The following is a 25,157-nucleotide window of genomic DNA, read 5'->3' on the forward strand; positions in this document are numbered from 1 at the left end:
CTCTGACATTATGGTGCCATTTTCTTGAATCTTTAAGTAATTAATAGCTTTAAAATTCTTCAACCCTCTTATAGTCAACACCAAGTTTGTCAGTATTATTTCAAGATAATTAGGGGAGAGCTTGGTTTGGGGGAAAACAAGAAAAAAAAGTGAGGTATTAGCTTTTCTGAAAAATTATCCCCAGATGGGCTTTTGTTGGATTTTTCTTCACCAAGCTAAGACTAATCTTGCAATTAAATTGAGGTTTTATCTGCTCATTCTTTGGATAGCTAAGTTTATACCTAGATAGACACCTAGAGATAATCTGTTGTATAAAATTCTACAGATTAGCGGAATTTTCTGCTTTTGTGATCATCTGACTATTTTAGAAAGTCGTATGTTTTTTATGTTTTTCCACTAAAAAAATTAGAATAGCAATTAAGTTTAGATCTTGGCAACATCATTGATAGTCTCATATTAGAAAGTTGCCAAAAAAATGTTCTTTGAGATTATGAGGTAACAATGTCAATTTTGCTATCAAAAGTGGATAACATTTTTTTTTCCTGTGTGGTAACATTAAACCCCATTAAATGTAGTAAGGGGTAAACAGAATTTTGTAAATTAGTCAAAGATAAAAGTAAATGAGATCCACACAAATATCTTATAAAGGACATATAGCAGTTGGTATGCTTTTGCTTGAGGAAGAGAAGTCTAAACAGTGAAGAGTATTTGTATGTGTGTTAAGAGTGCTTCCAACATTGCACCGAGGATGTTGATATAGAGAGCTTTTATCCTAATATAGCTGCAGAAAAATCTTGGGAAAAAAAACAACAAGAAATAAATGGCTAAACGTCCTTATTTGTATAAAAGTTGCATCTGCAATATTTAAAAATGAACAAACTAGGGGCACCCAGCTGGCTCAGTCATGATCACAGGGGTATGACTTCTAGCCCCACATGGGGCTTTCAAAAAAGAAAAGGAAATAAAAGAAGAATGAAGTAGAAAATAAATAATAATTTATCTCAAAAACCTGTGGAGGGGAAATTGCCATATGACAGAAACTAAGAGTGAACTCGAAGTCTAAATAGAAAATAGAAGAGAGTGAATCATACTAGACCTTAGATGGGTTTTAAGTATTTTAATTATTTAATTTATTTATGTATTTATTTGAAAGAGAGGGAGAGCCCAACTGGGGAGGGCAGAGGGAGAGAAAAAATCCCAAGCAGGCTCCACAGTCAGAGCAAGCCCGACATGTGGCTCAATCTCACGATCCTATCATGACCTGAGCCAAAATCAAGAGTCAGAGGATTAATGGACTGAGCCATCCAGGGCCCCCGGGTTTTAAGCATTTTGAACCCAGGTAAGAGTAGGGATGTTATCTTAGGCCTTCCTAGACTTAGACTCAGACTTAGAAGAATGCCCAGAGCTTCAAAAGGTTTCTTCACATGTGAAATAGTTACTCGAAATGCTTTTTTCAGAAACTTCAACTTGGAGTAAGGATAGGCTGAGTAACACTTTCACTGAAAACAACTAAAAAGACTGTATGTAATATTTTTATAAAATACTTTTGACAGCTTCAGAAAACTTACTGACAGTGAGAAATTACTAGGCCAATATTCAAAGAGAAGGTGAGGACCCAGAGAGAAAAGCCCAACACTTAAAGTTGTTTTTGCTTTGAGGGAAATTGTCAATCCAGAAGGATGCACAAAAAGCTAAGTTGTAAAGAAGTCTGTCCAAGTTAGGGAGTCTTAACCTTGCTCACCCCAACTAATAAGATGGGGACCTAAATGTCAATACCCCCAAGAAAAGGTGACCCCAAATTAAAGTAATCATAAGAAGCCTTTGCATGAGTGGTAGTTGGAACCTTGAAGCTTGAATTTTGATTAGGCTCATTCCAGATTGTTTGTACCAATGAAAGTCCATTAAAGTCCAAATCTTCTCAGAAAGAAGATACTATCATCATGGACCTCAAATTATTAATAAAAATAATTATTCAATGGCAATGATCAGACACAGAAACAACACACCCCAAGGGAAACCATCATAAACAAGACACAAGAGGGACAGTCACAAAGACTTCCCATATTGCATTTATCAGACACAGATCATAAAACATCTATTTGTACTACGTGCAAAGAATTATTTTAAATTTCTATTCTTCTGATAAGAAGTAGATCAATGAAACTGTTCAGCAGCAAAGGATGACTGAGAGGGTGGGAACAAGAGATTTGTTTTGGGGGATGGTCCATGAATGTAGAGGAGAAAATGAGAGCCACAGAGAATTAACACCAGTCACTGAAACCTAAAACAGTTTGATGACTGGATTTCAAAACTACTTGAGGCTGGTGACTCGTTTTAACCTTTCAGTTTCCTCCTTTTTGGACTGGAATATCTATGACTATTTTGCTAAGCGTGAACCACCATTGTATATTGGGAGTACTGGGGGCACCTAACTCCATCTTTAGTTCCTTGGGTCAACAGATGAAGCAGCCTTGGGAGCCTCCTTGGCACCTGATTTCGATGATGGGATTTTGGACTTTCAAGTTAATAATATTTAGATGAGATTTTGGACTTCAATAAACTGATACTAAACTGATACTGTTATGGGAATAGACCCTTATGGACTGTATCAGTCAGGGGTCTACTACAGTAACAGAGCCAGTAGAAGATATAAATACATTTATATATATCTACATATAGATATAGTAAATATATAGAATATATATATACACACACATATATATGGTGTTATATATGTGTATATATATTACATTTTAAATATATTACATATACACATATATATGTATAAAACAAATAGATTTACCGCATGGATAAGCAAATATAAAATCCATAGAGCAGGTTATTGGGAAGAATAGTCTGGAAACACAGATGCTGCCATCCAACACAGGTGGAATTTCTTCTTCTCAGTTCTGTTCTTAAAATCTTTCAACTGATTGAATCATCCCACACAGACTATCAAAGACAATCTCCTTTACATAAAGTCAACTAGTTGTAGATATTAATCATACCTATAAAATACCTTTACATTGACTCCTAGATAAGAGTGGGAGTCAATGAATTGTGCATTTTGGAAAGATATGCATCTGGAGGCCCAGAGACACCCTTTGAAAGGCAGAATTTTCAAAAAATAACTCCCCAAATTCCAATGCCCTGGTTATTTAATTAAACATAAATCTTGGTACTGCCATAAAGAGAGTTTGCAGGTAAAATTGAAGTGCGAACTCATTTGACCTTCAGTTTAGGAGATTATCCCAGTAGGCCTGACTTAACCAGGCAAATCCTTTAGAATTAAAAAGTTTTCTCTGGCTGGTCAGAGAGATTTGAACTATATGAATATTTCAACATGCCATTGCTGATTAGAAGGAACAAGTCACATGCAAAGACTAAAGAGAGACTTCTAGAAGCTGACAGCAGCCATAAAAAAAAAAAGCCATTATTGAAATGTTTGTACACCTAGGACACAAATACCATATTATAACCATGAACTATTAAGATAAGTTTTGCCTTTTTCCTGACTTCCCTGATCTTGGAAAAGCTCAGAGCACTTCCATGAGTGGAGGAGAAGTTGAACAGAAAAAATAGGGAAAATGTAAAAGAACAGAGCACTCCCTTTTCCTTTCTTTGAGTTAGCAGAATTCACAGGTCAGATTTGAGTAGTATTAGAAGTTTTCAATTGGATGAGAGTTTGAAGTCCAGATTATATTCCAAGTGCACATTTTAAGGCTAAAAACATCTGTTGTAGTGCCTGAAAATTGCTGGACAAGCTACGAGCTGTACCCAAGACATAACCAGAGATGAGGAAGGGACACTTGATGGAATGGACTGGAAAGGCAGTTTCATGAGAAGCATGATCTTGTGAATGAATTCACTGTACTGCATCAATCCCACAAAATACAAGTAACTTTGGGGACAGAAAAAGGAAGATTTCAAAACAGGTGGAACTAAAGCACTAGCACTCTCAGTTTACTGTACCAACCCTCTGTTTGTTTCCTCAAATCTTGTCCACAACTCTGTAAATAGTCCTTTTATTAAAATCTTCTCAATTATTCAGTGATAGTGGGCTATCTATTTACAGCTGGGAGCCTAACAGATATGTTCACAGAAGAAATAAGGTGTAGATTGCAATGATTATAAGATAATCTTTCAGAAAAAAAGGATTTTTATGGATAGAGAGAATCACAAATAATAAATTTAACAGCTCATTAGAAGAAAATAAAAATTAAAACTTTTATGTGTCCAAAAGCATTGCTATTGAATTGTGTAAGACTGATGAATCACAGACCAGTAGCCCTGAAACAAATAATACATTATATGTTAATTAAAAAAAAGCATTGCTACTAAAGCCAAAATTTAAAGAAATACAAAAATAAAGTTAAAAATCCAAAATAACAGTAAGGTATTTTAATACATTTCTCTCAGTGTCAAGGAAATCTAATAGGAAATAAATATTAAGAAAAAGTACAACTAACAAGCTTCATCTAATGAATATAGACAGTAACCAAGGCTAACTATGTAAAGACTTCACGTTATTTTGATATGTTATTATGAAATATTTTGTACATCCTAAAACATATAAGGAGTAATTTAAAATACAGACATGTATCTAGTACTTGTTGAGAGATAATTCTCTATAAGTTCATTGCTTTTAGCTTGCCTTGTTCCAGCTTTTGTTGGAGGTGACATGTTATCTTCCTCTGAAGTGGATGGTGGATTTGAAATCCAACATAAGAGAAAGAACGTCTTTATTAAGAGACAAAGGTTGAGCAGGTTTATTAGCAGCTTGCTTTTAAGGTTGGAGTCCCCCAAGCTTGGAGTTCTCTAACAATGACACAAACCCACTATGCATGCGCTATCCACTTGGGCCTACCTTCCCATCATGCCATGGGATTTGGGATGCAAGAGGAACTGATGTGCACATTTAGGTCTAGGGTTGATGACAGCTTCCTAATTTTGCTAGGCCCTGAGTGCCTCACTATCTCTCCTTGTTTGCTCCCTTAATCCTGCCCACATAGCTGAAAATTGGATGTAAGGTTTTACTCTGAGCAGGATGAGAACTCACTGATGAGTTGAACAGAGGTAACATGATCTGAAAAGTTTAAAAGGAGTGCTCTGGCCACTCTGTTGTGAATGGATAGATGTGATGAAAGCATGAGAACAGGAACCAATTTAGAAAATGATACTTTAATATGCAGAGAAGTGATGGTGACCAAGATCATATGGCCGCACTGACTGGGTTTGAAGTTTCTTACTTTGGGGAATTCTCAGTTGTGTGGATTATTAGTGGAAGCTAGTGGGCTACAACCTAATATACAGCAGATCTTCCCTCCCCCACCTTTTGGCAGCCATGATATGACCATGTGGCTATGACTTGGCCAACTGAATCTGAACTTGTGACCAAAAGTGGAGCAATAGATGAGGACCTCTTTCAACAGGCCCATGAAGCAGCAACAGCCACGGTTTACTGCAGCAATGGTAGTGTCCAGGGTCATTGTCATCCAGCCATGGGGACAGTCCATCCTCAAGTAAAAGGTGCTATAACCTGCTCATACTATTCAGTCTCCAGAGTGCTGCTAGTTTTTGTTCATTTTAAGTTTGTGAGCTTCTGTATTTTTCTTGCATAAGAGAGGTAGCTTTTCTCCCCCTTCTTTCCTATACTCAGAATATCAAAGACTTTGAACCGAGATCACATTGCATCTCCTCCAGTTTCCGGAGATGTGGCTTTGGACAAATTCCAGATTCTCTAGAGTAAGGTCACTCAGCTCTCTTGTGGGAATGAAATAAAATAAACAAAGTGCTTATCTCAGAACCTGGAACGTGAGAGGTATAGTCCAAAGGTAGGTACTAGAACTGCCCTTGTTAATACTCTTTAAAAATAAGTTAACCAAGAGGCGCCTGGGTGGCTCAGTTGGTTGAGCGACTGCCTTCAGCTCAGGTCATGATCCTGGAGTCCCAGGATTGAGTCCCACATCGGGCTCCCCGCTCAGCGGGGAGTCTGCTTCTCCCTCTGACCCTCCCCCCTCTCATGTGCTCTCTCTCACTCTCTCAAATAAATAAATAAATAAAATCTTTAAAAAAAATAAGTTAACCAAGAATCAGATCATTTTTGACTTTTCCAAGAAATGTATTTTCTCTGGAGCTTTTTTAAATGCAAATGAAGATGAGTATAAGCAGAGTCTTCAGATAACTTTTTTATTTACTATGTTATATGCATAGATGTGATTTTAAAACTCGGAGGTTTCTTAAGAGTTATGTTGACTTTCCTGTCTGGGATAATATGGAAAAAATGAACCCTCAAGCATGCTTCAGCATTCTAGGGTACTAATGATGAGTTATGTCCTATTGACTATTTCCTTCTATAGCCAATTGTCCTAATGCTTCATGAGCTCAGCAGGCAGCAATCTCATTTTTCTCAAATTGTCTCACAACCTGTGAACCAAATTCTTTTCAAACAAAGTAGATTCTCAACCCTACAAAAGTCGCTCTCATCTTTCCCATTGAGAGATATTTTAAACAAGAGTAAACACAGACAATCTGAACTCTTGCCATTCCCTTTCAATGCTTCTAAATCTATTTTAATCAAATCTTTCATAATTATGTCTCAGAAAGCTTGGCTTAATTATGAATGCCTGATGAACCACAAAACTGAAAATAAATTCATGTTTTTCATGAATGTGTCATTGGTAATAGACTGTTTTCTACAGTGTCTAAGTTTAGACATTCAAGAGTACTGCATTAGTAAGTTTTTCATGATCCCTATGTCAAGAGACTTACAGTGGAAGAGCTTTATGTTGTTGGAAAACCCCTGTGGGCTGAAGTCATTATGTCAAAGACATTTGAAAGTTTCCACCAAGAGAACTCAAAATCAACTTCAAAATAATTTCAAATTACATTTAACAGTATACACTGTTCACCTGTGCACTCTGCATTGCAAAGTATAAAAGTTTATCAACCATTATTCACACTCATGCAGGTAAAATTTGTGTGGATAGCCATAAAAACAAAATTAATGAGGAAATATAAAATGTTTTTATTTTTATACAAAATAGATTAGTTAATGAAATTATAGATTTTTTGAGGTGGTATGGAGTTTGTAAAAAGTAAACCAAATAATGAAGTAAATTTAACAGGGTATGGAGATAATTGTCACTTAAAAAATGAAGATATCAGAAGGTATGTGTGAAATCATCGGTTAGGGATGAAGGATAGAGGAGAAAGTGTTGACTATGCTTGCATTTGAGAGTCTATCTGGTCTATTTCTAAGTACACCATATTCCTCTCCAAGTATTTATGAGCTCCACTGGGAAACAATGAAATATAATTTTAGTTAGCTTATTTACTTTTTGACAGCCTTAAGAACTTTATTTGAAATTTCCATCATGGAACACCCATTATTTGATTAAGAATGCATTAGCTGAGCAAACATTTCTGTAAAAATAAATATAAATCTGATTATATTTGGTGGGTTTAAAAAAGCACTCAAATTCTTAGACTAAAACCTAATGTTTGGTTTTCTTTTTGTTTCTTTTTCTAGTATCAGTCCCCTAAGAACACTTGACTTGTAGCTAGGATTTATATTGAGGGAGGAATTTCAATTCAATTCAAAAACCTCATAAATACCTCAGTGGAACAAGATATTTAATATTCTCCACACAGTTTTATTTTTACTTTATATAGAAAAATAAATTTGTTTCTCATTATTTGAAGGATATACCCTGGGCATTTTTTCTGAGGTGATGATGGATTTATACTGACCCAGAAGCATCAGATCATTTATATTTTTATACATTAAAAGTATTTACTTCTTTTGTCCACAGTGTTTCAGGTAGTATATTAGTTGCTCTTGGCACAAAGAATAAGACAAAGGTCTTGCCTCAAGAATGTCAAAATATAGAGCAAGAAAAAGAAATGTTAAAAGAAAAACAAAACACAACAAAAAAACCCTTAAGATTTGGTATGATATGTGCAAGATGCTATAGGAAAACAGAGGGAAGAATTATTACAGTTGTCTGAAGGTAGTGACAGAAAGTATTATTTAATCTGAGTTTTGAATGATGAGTATGAATTTTCCAGAGTGTTAGTCAGAAAGAACAGATGATAGAGCATCATGCCTTTCAGGAAATTGAGCAATTTATTCTTGAGGATTAAGGAAAGAAATAGAGACACAAAAATAAACTCTTAAGATCATGTTAAAGAACTGGAACATAATGTTTTGAGCAATTCCGATTACACTGAAGAATGTTGTGCACATGAGAATGGGAATAGACCACAAAGAAACCAACTCAAGTGTTAAGAATGGGGCTCTCTGCTAATGTAAGAAAGAAATCAGGTCTACCTGAGCCAAAGGAATAGCACTCAGGTATACCTGAGCCAAAGAAATAGGAAGAGATGAGAAAGATGTTTAGATGATGACTTAGACTAAATTTGTGAATTAAATCTATATAGGAATGCTATTAAGAAAAAGAAATCCAAGTTTGCCAAGTGTTTGTTACCACAGCTTTGTAGTATATCTTGAAAACTGTGATTGTGAGTCCTCCATCTTTGTTCTTTTTTCTCAAGATTGCTTTGACTATTCAGGATCTTTTATGGGTTCCATATAAATTTTAGTATTATTTGTACTAGTTCCATGAAAAATGCTGTTGGTATTTTGATATGGATTGCATGAAATCTGCAGATTGCTTTGGGTAGTATAGACATTTTAACAATACTGTGAACTTCAGTGGATATCTAACTACTTTCAGCTGATAGATGTGAGAAAATGAAGAGAATTGGAGGCTGATGAAGTTGGTTTAGTCATATAAGTGGTGAATCACTGAGAAGATAAATACCAATGAAATATGCTTGTAGGAGTTAAATAAGAGCCTGATTCTTATTGCCACACTGGGTCTTTTCAGTTCTTGAACTATATTCCAATATCTTTGAATTACCACTGAAAGGTTGTTCCTAAAATCTCAGGAGATGTCTGTCTCCTTCATTGCTATTCCTATCTCTAAAATAAGCTCCTATTTCTGGAGGCAACTGAGTGTATCTATTTCTCATCAAAGCAATAAAATCAAAAAGAAATTACACAAATTGCCATTAATTTTTCTATCAAGACATTATCAGTTTTCTTAGGAATTATGTATATCAATCTGATAGTCAAATATAGATCTAGAGGAAGAGGCTTTTAATGAGCTAGAAAAGGTAGGGACAAACAATAGACCAGATGTTCTTCCTGTTGGCAAATATCAGGTACTGTATAGATTTATATCTTTATTTTGCCAATCAAGGAAATTTTTTAGAAAAAAATGATAGGAGGGGCACCCAACTGGCTCAGTCATTTAGCGATCGGCTCTTGGTTTTGGCCCTGGTCATGATCTCAGGGTCATGAGATCAAGCTCCACCATGAGCCCCAAGTCAGGCTCCACAATCAGTGTGGAGTGTGCTTAAGATTCTCTCTCCCTCTCCTCACATGATGCCTCTCTTTCTCTCAAATAAATAAATAAATAAATCTTAAAAAACAAAACAAAACAAAAACTGGAGTCATATTAAAAAGATATATGGCTATTTGAATGATCTATATATTCCTTATATTAAAAATCTGAAATGTTTGGAGAATCTGTGTACTTGCAATATATTTAAAAATTTTGAAATAAGTTCAAAAATATTATACAGTAAGAGATTTTTATAATATGATTACCAGGTTTTTAAAAGTCAATTGGGTTAAGAATAAAAATACACAAATAACAAAATTTAAAATTTGATTCTATTGAATCAATATTGAATATCAATATTGAACTTTTTGCTTATAGAAAAGATACTATCTTTTAAGAAGCCTACCAGTTTAAAAAAAAAACTATACTACACCACAAAGACAATCCTAAATTTACTAATAATGGGGCTATTAAAGATAATATTAATCTGTTCACCATAACGTATACAATTTAATCATAAAGCAAAGTAAATTACTTCTCCCATGTAAAAATAACCTCAGTCCTTTACAAATTTTAAATCTTAGATTATTTGTCAATAATAAAACTACTTAAAATGACATATGATCCCTAATATAAAACATATATATTATAACCAAAGCCAGACACAGTAGAAAATACATAGGTATAAATGATCTCATTATTAAATAAGGCAGCATTAAGCTAAATGCCATTGACTCTGCCTTCAAAGTATACCCAAAATCCATTAAGTTCTCACCATAACTTACAACCTCTGTACCACCTTTGTCCAAAGCACTATGACACACATGCGGATTATTAAAATCAGCCCCCTAATCAGTGTTTCTGCTTCCATTTTTTTCTAGGCTAGAACTATTTACAACACAAACCAGAATAATCCTGTTAAATTGTAAGTCAGATCATGTAACTCATCTGTCTAAAATTCTCTGATGGTTTTCCAACTTATTCAAGTCAAAACCAAAATTTTTATAATGATTTAAAGGATCCTGGGTGTCTGGGTGGCTCAGATGGTTAAGCGTCTGTCTTCAGCTCAGGTCATGATCCCAGGGTCCTGGGATCGAATCCCACATTGGGCTCTCTGCTCAGTGGGGAGTCTGCTTCCTCCCTCTGTCCCTCTCTCATGCTCATGCACTCTGTCTCCACTCCACCCACATGCACAAAAATAAATAAAATCTTACAAAAATAAACAAAAAATAAATGATTCTACAGTCTGTCCTTAAGATTCCACTACTTTCTCTGCACTGCTCACCAGTTTTTCCTTTTGTCTCTCAGATTACTCTCCCCATCACTTACCTGTCTCCACAAACATGGCATGCTTGCTGTTCCTTGAATTTGCCAAAAATACTCCAGCTTCTGGACTATCTAGAATACAGTTCCTCTGAAAATCCATATAGCTAAATTTTTTAAAAAATATTTATTTATTTATTTATTTATTTATTTGAGAGAGATTGAAAGAGAGTGGGCATGAACAGGAGGGGCAGACAGAGAGGGAGAGATTCTCACTCAAGCAGACTCTATGCTGAACATGGAGCCTGATGTGGGGCTTGATTTCACCACCCTAAGATCACAACCTGAGCTGAAACAAAGAGTCCAATGCTTAACTGACAATGCCACCTAGGCACCCCGGCTAAGTTTTTTATTCTATTAATTCTGTGTCAAATGCCACTTTTTCAAGGTACCCTTCACTTTCCATGTTACTGAAAATTGTAGTATTCTTTACAGCTATCAGCCTTTGCACTAATTTTCTCTATAGTACATTCACATTCTAACAGATTATGTAATATACTGATTGTTTGACTTTTTTTTTCTGGTACCCTATACTAAAATGTAAACTGCGTGAAGATAAAGATATTTGTCATTTTATTTTTTTTTTTTATTTTGTTCATTTTTAATTGATACATGTTTAGGGCATAAAACAATGCTGGCACAAAGTAGCTACTCAGTAAATGTGTGTTGAAGAGATGAACTTAAGACTTCATTACATGAGTCTTAATAAGCAATCGCATAAATTGAAAGATACTACTGGTAGTGAACTGGAAGACAGGTCAAAAGAAAATATTGAAACTGAAATGGAAAGAAAAAATTATGAAAATTCATAAAAGAGAATTAGAGGCATGTGAGAAATGACAGACAACATGCATGTGAGTAGGGGATCCAAAGCAGAAATAAGTGGTTCAGAAGAAGGATCCGAACAGAGAAAATGGCCAAGATAGTCCAAAAGTGATGAAAGATATCAACCCACAAATTCAATATGTTCTGTGAAGCAAAATGTATAAGTAAAAAGAGAATCTCAACTAAGCTTATCATTGGAAGATTAGTGAAAACCAGAGAAAGAAAAAGTTTTCAGTTGTTCGAAGCAAGAAGTACTATTCGGGAGGAAGAGAATATTGTATAATGACAGAGGAGTAAATTCACCAGGAAGACATAGAGATTCTAAATTTGTGTACAATCAAAGGACTTCAAAATTTATAAAGCAAAATAAAAATTATAGAACTAAGAGGAGAAATTGAGAAAACCAAAAAAGTGGGGTAGTCTTAAATACTTTTCTCTATGGCTAGTGCAATACAGATATAAAAATTTCATACAGATATTGAAGCTATAAAAATTGTTATAATAGCTATCCATTCCTGCATAAAAAAATCTGCACAAATTTGTCTTGAACTACTCAATTACCTCAAAGTTTCTGTGGGTTAATAGTCCCGGTATGGCTTCACTGGGGCCTCTCTATCTCATGTGAAAGCTGTAAGCAAGGTATTGCCAAGAGCTACAGTCCCCCTTCAAGGCTTGATTGGGATCTGCTTTCAAGATCACACATTTCTTGGCACAATTGTTTCTTGGAGCCAGTTGGACCAAGAGCCCCGGTGTCTTGCCACCTGTTGACTAGATGTTACCCTCATTTTATAGTTTGTTTTGAGGCTCAGTTTCTTGTTACATGGATCCCCCTCATGCTGCTTGCTTTATCAAAACCAGCAAGACAAAATCTCCTAGCAAGACCGATAGTCCGATCTTATATAACATAAAAATATTCTATTGGTTGGAAGCAAGTCACAGGATCCATCAAACACCATGGGAGGGAATTACATAACTGTTTGATTACCCAGAGGTAAAAATAATTACAGGCCATCTTAGAGTATGTCCTTCATAAATGCAATTAACCAACTGATCTAATTGACATCAGAACACTTCACCCAATGACAACAGAGTGCACAAGGAATGTTTGCCAAAATTGACCACATATTGGATCATAAAACAAACCTCAACAAATTTCAAAAGTTTTGAGACATTCAAAGTACATTATTTTACCACAGTGAAATTAAATTAGAAATCAATAAGAAAAAGAAAACTAGAAATTCCCTCCAACTGCTTGGAAATTAAACAATGCACTTCTAAGTAATACATGGATTTAAAAAAATGAATAGAAATTAGAAAACAACTTAACTAAATGAAATGGAAAATAAAATATCAAACCTTGGGGAATGCAGCTAACAATGCTTAGAAGGAAATTTATAACCTTAAATTCATATTGTAAGAAAGAACAGTTAAAAATAAATGATCCAATCGTTCTTCTCAAGCAGAAAGAAAAAGAACACATACTAAACCCACAGATAGCAGAAGTAAGACAATAAAATAATAAAATTTAAAATTAATATTCAACAGAGAAGCTAAAAAAATTATCAACTTCTTTAGTCATCAAGAGAATACAACACATATGCACACATAAGCACTGCCACACAGAATGACTAACATTAAAATGACAAATAATACACTGTTGATGAGAGTGGAAATTTTTACAATCACATTGGATCATTCATTGATAGCATTTATTAAAGTTGAGCATATGCATATGCTATGATCCAGCAAATCCAGTCCTAAGTATATAGTGCACAGAAATATATACACATGTCCTCCAAAAGACGTATACAGGCATCGTTTAACAGCACTCCTGAAGTAGTCAAAAATTCAAACAGCCTAAATGTCTTTTAGCATTTGAGAAATAAACTATTGCCATGGTCTGAATGCTTTTGTGCCCCCCAAATTCACATGTTGGAATCCTAATGCCCTGTGTGATAGTTTTAAAAGGTGTGGCCTTTGGAAGGTGACGAGGTCATAAGAGCTCATCCTCATGAAAGAGATTAGTGCTCTTATAAAAGAAATCCCACAGAGTTCCCTAGCTCCTTCCATCATATGAGGATACAAGAAGTTTCCCACTTGGAATAGGGCCCTCACTTGACCATGTTGGTACCCCGATCTTTGATTTCCACTCACCAAAACTGTAGGAAATAAATTTCTGTTTTTATAAGGTACCCAGTCCCTGGTATTTTGCTATAGCATCCTGACAGATGAAGGCAATTTTGATATATTAGCATACCTTTACAGCAATGCAGGAAGAATAAACTAATGTGACACAGAATGGCCTGGATGAATCTCAGAAATATAATGCTGAACAAACAAAGCTAAATACCCAAAGAATACATACTTTATGTATCTTTTAAAAATATGTATTATTTTATAACATATAATAAGCATTAGAAATTTAAAGTTTTGGCACACATAAAAAGTTTTTAAAAATCCTTATTGTGAAAACAGATTAATTAAACAGCTAAATCTGCAAAAATTTTGCAAGTCAAAACACAATAACATACTCTATTTTTTCCTCTTGTTATAGAATTAACTAATTTATCATAAAAATATCTAAGTTTATGTAAAATAAAAGATATGAATAACTTCTTCATAGAAGAAAATACAGGTTGTTGTTAAACATTTTTTAAAAGATTTATTTATTTATTTTAGAGTGGGGAAGCAGAGGGAGAGGCAGTGAGAATCTTAAGAAGAGTCCATGCTGAGTGTAGAGCCTAACTAGGGGCTCACACTATGACTCTGAGATCAAAACCTGAGCCAAAACAAAGAGTTTGATGTTCGACTGACTACACCATCCCGATGCCCTGGTTGTTAAACATTTTAATGGATATTCTACCTCATTTATAATAAAAAAGCAGTAAGATATCATTTGTCAACCTCATTTTGTCAATGTTTAAAAGGTTTGGTAACGTGTTGGGAAGGGTCTGGAGAAACAGAAATTCTCAGTGTAGTCAGTACACTGCATTATGGGACTTCTATGAATAGCAATTTAATAGCCATCCAAACAATAAATGCGTATAAAGAATATGTATTCCAGATATATATTCTATCCAGAGGATATGTATTCTCCGGAGAATCCTGACTAATAAAACTGAATAATGGATACATTATTAAATCAATTACTCTTCTGCCATTTTAATGACATGAACTAGCTCAGGATAGGGAGATGAAAGATGAGGATGGGAATATATATATATATATGATATAAAAAATATATATGATATCCACATATATTGTGCAATATCTATATGATGTTGCAGTCCAGGCCTTTGTATGTTGAGTACGATAAGATTGTCATACATAATTATTAATTAGTTCTATAGCAATATAGAAGGAGATGTTGCCAAAATGGGCTTGTCACAAAAGGAAATGAGACTTGAAATGCATAATTAATTGACAGTAAAAACTGGATACTGAGAAGAGTATGGAGTGTAATTCATGGTAAAGAAAACAATGAAGAGAAAAATGCAAACATGGGAATAGGAAACCAAATCCCAGAGCCATTGTAACCTGCTGGTGGGCTCTCAAGAACATTTCTTTGAAGGGACCAGTGGAAACAAATAGTGAAGCGGTCAGCCAAAATCAGATGACTGAGGCCTTGAGCCCTTGACTTAAAGTTGGGTTTTGTATTTCAGTTTTGTTTTGGGGATGAAAATGGTTGCTATTAAAATTAAACACCCTTCAGGATCTATATCACCAGAGATAAAGAGCTCCATGGCTTCTTTTTGCAAAGGATTATCTACTTGGGGTGGTAGATGTGAAGGCCAGTAGAGAACAGCTCTACATATTTATTAGGATAGTTATTTTGTTGTTTCTGTTCTTGTTTTGATTGCAAAATTTCACACGATTTGGGTGGTCTACCATAAACCTATTTTCCCCCCCACAAGCCCTATTAATTCTAGCCCACCATATTGCACAATACAAGGTGTTCCTGTGGAATCACAGCAGATAAACTTACATATCATATAAGCATTATCTCTTTTTAAAAGTTGAAAAAAAAGATAAATTCTAAAATTGTCTTGCCTCTAGGATATTCCATAAAAAATGTTCACATAAATAAGGCATATGCACGAAATTTCTAGATGTCACAAAACAAGGTAGAGTGGTGAATTCATTTGATGATAAAATTGGGCTCTGACAAATTCTCAGCAGGCTTGAGCAATGAACTAAATCTAAAAAGATGAAGTTCAGCAGAGACACATACAATATTCTCCATTTGAGTTAGGTCAACTGAATGAATGAGTAGGTATTTAGCAATAGCTTATGTTCAAAGGCTTTATGCCTTTAGTGAGCACAACTATAATCTACAAACTAAAAGATTCTTGATACTTTCACAGGTTCCTAGAATTCCTTTGATTCCATGTTTCTGTGAGGGTTTTGTCATTCACATATGTGTGAAATAACTATTCTACATGTAGAAGATTTTGGTTTTTGTTTTTATTTTGTTTTGTTTTGTACACCACTCAAAAAGATTTAGCAGTGCCTTCACATATAGAAATATCTAAATAAATGATTCTTTTAAATTTTTCTCTAGAGAATACCCCAAAGCTTTAGAAATTACATATTTGTCTAAAGTCTATTTTAAGTATTCTGGGAAGAGTATTTTTAATTTATTAACATCATCATAGTATATGCAAATATGGGACTGCTTAGGTACACACTCATAATGGCCATTTAATATTTGCCATGATTTTTTTTGGGGGTAAATATAATTGAGATCATGAATTCATGTAATAAGCATGTGAAATAAATATAAGTGGTATGTGAAATACTCTTCCAGCTCTGCTCATCTCCTCTTCTCATGCTGACAGGGGTTTCATTATTCTCAAGTTTAGACTAGTGCTTGACAAATGGGATCACTCATCAGAATCTCCTCAGGACCTTTCTGTAAGACAGACTCCCAGGCTCCACCCTTAAGAGATTCTGATTCAGTAGGCAGGGGAGGGGACCTGAAAATTTGCATTTCTTTTTCTTTAAGATTAATTTATTTATTTGAGAGAGAAAGAGAGCATGACTGGGAGGGGCAGAGGGAGAGGAAGAAAAAGAATCTCAAGCAGACCACCACCCACCACCCCCAATGCTGAGCATGGAGCTTACCATAGGGTTCCATCCCAACACCCTGAGATCATGACCTGAGCTGAAATCAAGAGTCAGATGCTTAACTTACTGAGCCACCCAGGCGCCCCTAGATAATTTGCATTTCTAACAGGTGCTACTGATACTATCAGTTAGTGGACCACACTTGAGTAGCAAAGGCTCTAGATATCTTCCAGTCATTGTCTCATGGGATAGTTCTTCCTCTTTCTATTGCAAAGGATCTTTTCTCCCTTAATGTGACTACCAATGGTAATGAGCATAACTATATTCATGGTTTACTCATCTCAGGAAATACATAATCATCTAACAGAGGTCTTGAGATGCTTCAATTCAAAAAAGTCAATTAATGGTGAAAATTTCCTACATCACAGAGGATGAATAGCTTGAGTGTATGGGGCTTTCGGTGTCTCCACCAGCAGCCAGTGCTAAATCTAAGTGGATCAGTATGTGAACAGTGTTTTCCCCATTTTGAAGGCTAATAAAGATGAAGACAAATCTATAGATAAATCAAAGCAGTTTAAAATACATACATATATACAGAAAACATATATATGTTTTCCAACCAACTGCAAATCAGATTGAGCTTTTCCAGAACCTCACATATCAGGATGTGTAACAGATGTCAACCGAAGTGACAGGGCTTAGGATGATGTTTCTGAATTAAAGGGCAGATGCCAGTTTCAAGTGACATGTTTTCTGTAACTTACTGTCTCTCTTTGTTTATCCTTCAGATACAATCTGTAAAGAAACTGTTCATCTATTATTTTGGGGTAGGGTGTAGAAATATAGCTAGATCTCAAATTTAGCTTGTCATTTGCCTTCTTGAAAGGAGATATTATTTATGTTTATAGTAAAGTATTTGAAATGTCATTTAATAGGAAAACAAATGGCAGTAGGATTCTCATGAGTAAAAAAAAAAAAGAGGCGTTTGGAACTTTGAGTTAGACATTTTTATCTTACCACACTTTAAGCTACATATTTTTATTCTAATTGTAAAAATTATCTCTCTTGATATATCTTTTCCATTATTTTTTCAAAGAAAATTCATCAGCCGGGTTAATGATGACACAAAATTTTAATATATGCATTAAACATTTAAGTTTTAATATGTTAACATGTCATAAAATGTGAATAATAACAATGTTTTATATATGAAGTGAAAACATATTTTATGTTAGAAATAGTTATAATGCCTGGAAAGTGACTTATATCCATAACAATTTCATTTAAATATTGCTTTTGCTCCCCATCTATCTTAGATGCAATTTTATAGTCCTTTTAAAAAATTCATTTCAGTGTGACCTCTTGGAGGCTGCAACTTAGTGCCTCTAGCCTACATATCCAATTGCACTTGTACTTGCTCCTATTCAATTACCTTTTAACATGCAGAGAGCAGCTAGCATCCAGGTTTGAACTGCATTTACTGTTCCGAAACTGTCCAAGAATTACAACTTTCCATTGCAATAAGAAAGAAGGGCAAAAAGAAATCTATCAGCCTACTCAGCCGTTAGAGCTCATGGATAGTTTTACACATCCTGAGTCTGAGCTCTTACCTGGCCCTAGAATGGACTTTAGAAACTTTATTCTGAAAAACATAGAAATGCATTCTTACAAGGTCTCTTGAAGAATCTCCATGGTTCTCACATGGGGAAACAAAGAAAGAGTTGCCCAAGGGAGGAAGGAACTATAATATCACAGAATAGAACTGGACACTTCCCCTTCCTTCGAAGATCCCCTACACTTTCAGATAGTACCCTAAGTATCAGTTATTACATCTGTAAAAATGGATGTTAATTATGTCTTCCTTTATGAAGATGTAACAATAAAGTGAGGAAATATATCAGTACAATGTTTAAAAAGATCCCAAATTTAAAAAAAGAAAAAAAAAAAAAGAAATCCAAGCATTCATACTAAAAGGCATCTATCATGAGCCTAATAGATTAGGGATTTGCCAAACATGCTTTCTATATGTTAGGGTTTCACCTCCAGTATGTTGCTGATGTCTCTAAAACCTTGGCAGAAAACTTACCATTTTTTTGTGTACTATAAACCCATCCCAGTAGAGATGGGTCAATATCTAACTGCTGCCTTGTCATGTTGCCTTTCAACAGAGGGAAAAAATTCATGAAATTTATTCATGAAAACTCACACCAACAGAACTCTGCCAGAATATATTAAGTTTGAATTTTATTAGATTATAAATAACTCAACTGACTACAAAATTCCTTTGACAGATTGCTTTTGGCATTGGCTATAAGCATGGCAGAGTTTCTTTCTACTATGTCTATTTTAAACTATGTAGATAGGATCTTGGGCAAATAAATTGCATTCTTAAAGACTTGTTATAAATATATCAAGTCTTATCAAAGCTCTGAAATAAAGAATAATCCATCCTCCCCCATCAAAACACATAAGCCCCCAAAAGAATCTGATAAACTTGATCAATAATGTTCAGTGGTTGAGGAAGATTATTGCATTTCTTCTCATGGAGTGATTTGAACTGTTTTAGAGGACAAAGTCTTTAGCCAAAGAAATGATTTCCTAATCATAGATTTCCAGATTTCAATGACAAGATGCATAAAGATGGAATCTTAAGATGAACCACGTTCTGATGTCATTAACAACTCCTTATTTCAGCTGCATGTAATGTAGTTCCTCCAGATACCCTTTCCTCACATTCCTTCTCTATAGCTGTGGCTACTTTGGGTTGAACAGTGATTGGATAGATAGATGTATGATGCCAATTCATAAATTCAGTTTGGAAGCCCTGGTATTGCCACTGGGCTATGCTAAGTTTTCTTCCCCAAAGAATGCAAGAGTGTTAGCCATCGATCTTGTCATCTCATCCAACCACTCTCACAAATTTACTAGCATTTTTTCTCTCTTTATAAATATCTTGTATTTTGGCATGGTTTCATCACCAACTGTTATCTCATTAATTTCACTTGAATCCCTCTAGAAAGGAAATACAACAAACCTACAGAATATGCCCACTCCTGCTTGATTTCACCATAAACCTGAAAGTATTCTTTGCTATAATTATAACTGGAAGTGAAGCTATTCCACAAACACCTTCACTGGTTTGTGTCCAACTCTTCTTTCTGACCTTACACTGCTGCACTCAGGGTCTTATGCCCATGATGATGATGCATTAAAGAAAGAGGGTGTGAAAACAGGCAAGACCTGAGAACATTCTTTTTTTCCAGAATGTTTTGTAATCCCTGGCTAAAATGAATCATTGTGTTTTATAATGAGAATAAAAATGTCATTGAAATAGCTCTACAGACTTCTTTGGAACATAAAATATCCATTAAAAACAATAATGTACTTTAATAATTTAAGAGTTGGTGAACAAAAACACATGGGTTAAAGTTTTCTTAAAATTGTACTATGATTTCAAAACTAAATGAAAATTAAATTTGGGCAACATTTATTTGGGAAAATATAAAACCAAGTTGGACTGATTATCCAAGATATTCAACAAATTCTAAAATAAAATAAGTAAGCTTAACAATATACAATAATTTTACTAAATTTTACATATTTACTTAGAGACACCAATAAGCTAAAGCATGAGTATCCCTGTCCCCACCTAACAGCAGAGGATAATAAAAGAGCTTAAAATAACATCATTTCCAATGAATACAAATAAAATAAAATTAACTTTATGATTTTGGCTGTAAACACTTTTCATCATCCCAAGTGGAAAAGTTCTCATCCATCTATAATTTATTAGTACTTTTTACATTTATTTGCTACTTACAATTCATTGTCCAGTATTTGCTGTTTTTGTCACATGCAGTGACATTTCCCTGTATTATTGCTACCTCCTATACAGCAGGGTACAAGTCAAGATGTATTTTTTTTAAGATGTATTTTCCAAAAATAGATCTCTTTAGTGAAACTTTAGAGAATTTTAATTATACAATAAAATAAAGAGGAATTTTACAGATTTAAATCTATCATTTAAATATTGTATAGAACATTTACATCTAAGCGTCATCAAAATATCTTTTTTTACTTTAATTGTTTCATGTTAATAAAATCTTATTCTGTATTTTATTTGATACAGAAACCATAATTTACCATTTGAAACTTTAAAAACTAAAATATTTTCCAGTCTTTGCTCTCGGCTGAATCAATGACAAACTTTACAAATATGTTGTCCTGAATCTTTTAACTCAAATATTGGTTTTGTGCCACCATCTTTATTTAAAGTCTGAGATAATTCATCTCAAGATATTAGCATTCTATTTTCATGAGAGAACAGGGAATGAGAGAGAGAAAGGGAAAGAGACAAAGAATTAGGAGGAGGAAGAGGAGGAAAACAAGAGGAGAAGGGAAAAGAAGAGGGAAGAAAAGAAAGAGAAAGGAGGGAGGGAGTAGGGAGAGAAGGAAACAGAATACAAAGGAGGAAGGGTGAGAGGGAAGAAAGGGAACAGTAGAGGGGTGCCTGGGTAGCTCAGTAAGTTAAGCTTCTGACTCTTGATTTTGACTCAGGTCAAGATCTCAGGGTTGTGAGATCAAGTCCTGCATCAGGCTCCACACTCAGTGGGGAGTCCGCTTAAGATTCTCTCTCTCCCTCTCCCTCTGCCCCTCCCCCTGTTCATCTCTCTCTCTCTCTCTCTCTCTCATAAATAAATAAATCTTAAAAAAAAAAGAAAGGGAACAGTAGAGGGAGAGGTGTGATTATTGTCTTTTTATTGGGAGCTGAAAACCCCTGGGTTTAGACTCTTCTTAATATAGAAGGATTCTTTTTTATTTGCTCACATTTTGGTGATGGTAACTGGGGAGAAGGGTAAAAATTCAATGTTCTTTGATTGTTCACTCATTTCTTTGCTTCACTAAAGAAAATAGTAAAACAGCCCATCCTACTTTCTAAGGGGTTTTATTTTTGTCTTTCTTCTTTAATATCTTCCCTTCCTGCTATAGGAGAAAATTATACAAAATGATCAATTTGATTTTTTTAAGTAAAACTGTGTCCTTATGATATTCGATGTTCTATTGTCATTCAAATAGGCATTCTTTAATATTCCTTGATATCCAGTATCTGTCATGGAGCCTGATGTAGGTGGAAATTCAATGAGTCCTATTTGAATATAGTCATTCATTTCAAGTTTTTCTCCTAATAGCAAATATATACATATTTTCTTCCTGAGTAGAAATCAAGCAAAGTGGTTGACTCTTTTTTTTTTTAAAGATTTTATTTGTTTATTTGAGAGAGAGCATGAGAGAGAGAGAGAGAGAGAGAGCACAAGAGGGGGGAGGGTCAGAGGGAGAAGCAGACTCCCTGCCGAGCAGGGAGCCCGATGTGGGACTCGATCCTGGGACTCCAGGATCATGACCTGAGCCGAAGGCAGTCGTCCAACCAACTGAGCCACCCAGGTGCCCAAAGTGGTTGACTCTTTAATTAGGAGAATTTTTTTTTAACCACACCAAAGTCCTTTCCTATGGATATATTCTGACAGCATAACTATTTTATCTAGAATTTTTCTTTGTAATGATATTTACTGCATTGCAGTTTTATATAAAATTATTTTTAGGTTAACCAAAGGTCTTTGACTATAGACATTTTATCCCTCATTTAAATAATAAACAAATAATGCCTCTATCAGAGATTCTCCACATATGAGTAGACTGGAAATTTATTCTGGGGCTCCTCCACTTCCATTGATGGGATGAAGCTAACCTAGTGCTTACAGGGAAATTTATAGCTTTAAACACCTATAATAGAACACTAAACTTCCACCTTAAAAAATAGAAAAAGAATAGCAAACTAAACCCAAATCAAGGAGAAGAAATAAAATAATAAAGACTAGAACAAAAACCAGTGAGATAAAAAGCAGAGAAACAATACAGAAAATTAATGAACCCAAAAGCTGATTCTTTGACAAGATCAATAAAAATAACAATACTTTAGGTAGAAATATCAAGAAAAAAGATAACACATAGATTACCAGAATCGGGACTGAAAGAAGGGACATTCCTATAGACCTTAAAGAAATTAAAAGGATTATAAGCGATCACTAAGAGCAACATTATACCGATAAATTAGACAAGTTAGAATAGAATGACAAATTCCTAGAAAGACACAATCTACTAAAATTGACTCAAGACAAAACAAGAAATCTGAATAGGTATATTATAAATAAAAAATTGAATTAGTAATAATATCTGCTTATCAAGAAAACTCAAGCTCAGACAGTTTTGCTGGGAAATGTTATCAAACATTTAAAGAAGAAATCATAAATCATCAAAAACTTTTTTAGAAAAATAGAGGAAGAGGAAAGACTTCCTAACTCATTCTATTAGGCTAGTACTTCTCTGGTACTTTAACCAAATAAATGCATTACAGATTATGGAACAATATCTCTCATGACTATAGACAAAAAATTTCCCAATGACATATTAGTAAATTGAATCCAGCAACAAATTAAAAAGTATTATAAACCTTGACAAAGTGGAACTCATACCAGAAATGCAAGGTTTAATTTAAGAATCCCAAACAAGATAATATACTCTATTAATAGAATAAATGGCAAAAATTACATGAAAATCTCAATAGACACAGAAAAAGTGAATCCAATACCCACTTATATAAAAAAATCTTAACAGATAAGAAATATAAGAAAATTTCCTTAACCTGATAAAGGGCATCTACAAAAGAAACAAAAACAAGCAAACAAAAGCTTTTAACTAACATCACATATAACTGTGAAATTTTAAATGAATTTCCCTAAGATTAAGAACAAAACAAGAATGTTTATTCTCACCACTTCTGCTTAAACTTGTGCAGAAGTTTGTGGCCAGAAGAGGCAGACACAAAAATAAATTCCAAATTGGAAGGAAGAAGCAAAACTGTCTTTATTTGTAGATGACATGATCTTGTATACAAAAAATCCCAAAGAACACCTTCACCCCCACCCAACCCCTCTAAAAAAACAAACAAACAAACAAACAAACTATTAGAACTAATAAATGAACTCAGCAAGGTCACAGGACATAAGATATATATATTTCTATGTACTAGTAATGAACATATACAAATGAAATTAAGAAAATTTCATTCACAATAGAAATAAAAAGATGAAAATACCTAAGGATAAATTTAACAAAAGAAGTACAAGACTATACAACATTGATAGAAAAATTAAGTAAGGTCTAAATAAAGGAGAGACGTTTCATGTTCATGAAAAACTCATAGATTATATCAACTTGTGAGAAACATAGATGGTATAAAGTGCACCAATTCAGATCAATGATATGGAGGTCATGATAACACATTAAGGAGCAAGAAGAGTATCATTTCTCACTATTTAAATGCTAGTGCATCTTTTTTTCCTTTAATCTCATTCAATCTATTTAAAAAAATCATTTTTAATATATGATCATTATGAACACACCAGTAGAGGAAATTTACCATATCCTCATTTGTTTTAATGACATCAAGTGAGTTTCATCAAAGTAGAGGTTCTGAAAACGCATGTGTCTGTATTCATGTTTTCCCTTTTTTCTCCTTTCTTGACTTGGTGTTCAAATTAATTTCTTGAGTTGAGACATTACTGACAGATTTTGGTCTAGTTATTAAAAATATTTTCCACTGGCTAAGGATAGAAATAGGCATACTCTTAACTCCCGAGAAACTGAGATTTCTAAATTATTTCCAAAAATTGGGAAATCAGATGTTTTCCCAGACTAACAAGGCAGCTAATAACCTTATCTGACCCTGATGAGGCTTTTAAGAATTGGTTTATATAAGGAAAAAAATTTCATATACACCAGAGACACATGCTTGTCATAAATGTGAAAAACATGCAGTTACTCAACCTGAATTGAAATTTTAAATTTTGACATAGTTCATTAATGAAGATACTATGTGTTTTTTAGAAATAATATGTTCTTATCATAGCTATTAGCCTTCCAGCTGTTTTTTAATAACAATAAATGTATTGTGAGGAAAGTTTTACTTAGCTTTTCTTTTGTGTGTATCCTTTTCAGACCATTAGTACCTGCTTCTTGTTAAAAGTAATTAACAATACTGAGAAAATGCCTTGAGAATAGTAAAATTAGAATAGGATGCTAATAATTAGGAAAAAAACAGTTTATTTTTATTCCTATTCTTTTAATGCTAAAGTCACATAAATATGTAGCTGTTAATAATAAGATCTTATTGAATTTTTAATACTTTCCTTCCCTTATTAAACCAGTGATTTAGGGTTTTTCCTCTTAACATTTAAGAAAGCTAATTTTTTTCTTCTAAAAAAATCTTCTCCAACTAACTTCCAATAAACTGCACAGTTTTTAGTAAAAAGTGTGTTAATGTTCCCGTTCCATGCTCCACTCCTACTGAGTGATGTCTGGCAGGTGGATTAGCCTGTCTCCACTTCAGTTTCCAAATCCACAAATTTGTAGTGATATTATCTCTTTTATTGGGTGATTGCAATAATAAATTGATATATTGCACCAAAAACAGGT

The sequence above is a fragment of the Zalophus californianus genome, chromosome 7 (genome assembly GCF_009762305.2).
Source record: "Zalophus californianus isolate mZalCal1 chromosome 7, mZalCal1.pri.v2, whole genome shotgun sequence".
In the NCBI taxonomy this organism is placed as follows: domain Eukaryota; kingdom Metazoa; phylum Chordata; class Mammalia; order Carnivora; family Otariidae; genus Zalophus; species Zalophus californianus.